Raw genomic sequence first — 2,205 nt, 5'->3', positions numbered from 1 at the left:
TCTGTGTAGCCCTGGCTGTCCTGGAACTCACTTTGTAGACCAGGCTGGCCTCGAACTCAGAAATCCACTTGACTCTGCCTCCAGAGTGCTGGGATTAAAGCCACCATACCCAGCTCTAATATTTTGTTTAATATTTAGTTTATATATATGAGTACACTGTCACTTTCTTCAGACACACCAGAAGAGGGCATCAGATTCCATTACAGATGGTTGTGAGCCACCATGTGGTTGCTGGGAATTGAACTCAGGACCTCTGGAAGAGTAGTCAGAACTCTTATCCACTGAGCCATCTCATCAGCCCCTCACTCTGCTAATCTTTTTTTTTTTAAGATTTATTTATTTATTTATTTTATGTATATGGATACACTGTTACTGTCTTCAGACACACCAGAAGAGGGCATTGGATCTCATTACGGATGGTTGTGAGCCGCCATGTGGTTGCTGGGAATTGAACTCAGGACCTTCAGAAGAGCAGTCAGTGGTCTTAATCACTGAGCCATCTCCCAGCCCCCACTCTGTTAATCTTTTTTTATTTGTTTGTTTTGTTTTGTTTTGTTTTTCGAGACAAGGTTTCTCTGTGTAGCTCTGGCTGTCCTGGAACTCACTCTGTAGACCAGGCTGGCCTTGAACTCACTGTTAATCTTAATGTAGCTTTTTAGGTCCTATTCTCCTACTGAATAGTGTTTGGAACATGAACAAGCTGCTTATAGTTGGAGGACTGTCCTCTGGAAACCACCAAGAGGTTAGAAGTTCACAGGTACCTATTGTATCTATACATTTCCTGGTTTATTTTATGTCTGACCTTGTTAGGCAAGAACCTGAGCATCATGGATCAGTTTGATCAATGGAGGCATCCATGTGGATGCCCTGATGGATGACTGGCATGGAGCAGGACCTAAATCACTAATGCTGACTGCTCCCAGAACTACTACCAGGAGTTGCCATGGAAGGCTTCTCCAAGACCTGATAGGGCCCTGGAGTTGGAAGGTTCAGAGATACACTCATTAACTCTGTAAGTTATTCTCAAACTGCTATCAAATCCTGGAGATGCAGGAATGGCCTGCTTGCCCTAGAGGGGTAGGTATTCTTCAGGAGCTAGGACACAGTCTAGGGTATGCTGTCACTTACTGTGCCGGAAGCAGGAAGGTGGTAGGCCGTGGAGGAGTTCTGAGAGAGCTCGAGGACTGTGTGGAACTGCCACAGAGAAGGGCAGTGCTAGCAAGGTCTGGAAGGTCCAGTGCCCCTAAAGATGTATATCAGGTCTCCCTTTGCCCTAGCAGCTCTTAAGCCACAACATTAGCCCCAGGTAGCTGCAGTCCAGGAGCATAAATGTTCTCAGCCTGATCACTTTTGGGTGACTGAAAGGCCCAGGTGAGACAGCTTAGAATGAAAACCAGCAGAAGCAGGACAGTGGTGGTGCACGCCTTTAATCCCACTCAGGAGGCAGGGGCAGGCAGATCTCAAGTTTGAGACCAGCCTAATATACAAAGCAAGTTCCAGGAAAGCCTGGACTACACAGAGAAAAAACCTTGTCTTAAAAGAAAAAAGAAAAAAGAAAGAGAAAGGAAAAGAAAAAGCCTGGATCTGTGTTCTGCTACTTCTGCTTACCAGCTTGTGTCTTTACAGTCTCTCTGCTAGACCCAAGGTCACGGGGATGGTAGTTCTGAGTGCTTCTATGCAGGCCCTTTGGGAATTTTTACATTTAGATCATGTGATCTTTATAATGTATTGCCTTCTTTTTGAGGGTGAACAATAGGTAATAGCTTTATTGGTGAACAATAGGTTTCTAAACACACATGAAGACTGGGGGAGGCAAGTGAAGTCTGCCATAGGTATTGGAGGCCCAGAGTGAACTGAAAGGAGCAAGCAGGGAACAGGAGACTCAGCCCAGGCCCAACCTACCATGCAGGTGCCCTCTCCAGCCTTCCTCCTCCCCTTTCCTTCCCCAGCTCTCTCTAAGGCCTCACTCTGTAGCCCAGTCTGGCCTAGAGCTTCAGAGTCTCTGTCCCTATTTCCCCTCCCACACACTACTGGGATTGCAGGTGCGTGCTGCCAGGCCTGGATTTCACCTTCTTTGTCAACAAGTCCACATTCTTTTGCTTTTCTTTTTTTTTTTTTTTTAAGATTTATTTATTTATTATATGTAAGTACACTGTAGTTGTCTTCAGACACTCCAGAAGAGGGCACCAGATCTCGTTACGGATG

Source organism: Mus caroli, chromosome 12, assembly GCF_900094665.2.
Source record: "Mus caroli chromosome 12, CAROLI_EIJ_v1.1, whole genome shotgun sequence".
NCBI classification, from domain to species: domain Eukaryota; kingdom Metazoa; phylum Chordata; class Mammalia; order Rodentia; family Muridae; genus Mus; species Mus caroli.
Note: the sequence above shows the minus strand (reverse complement) of the source record.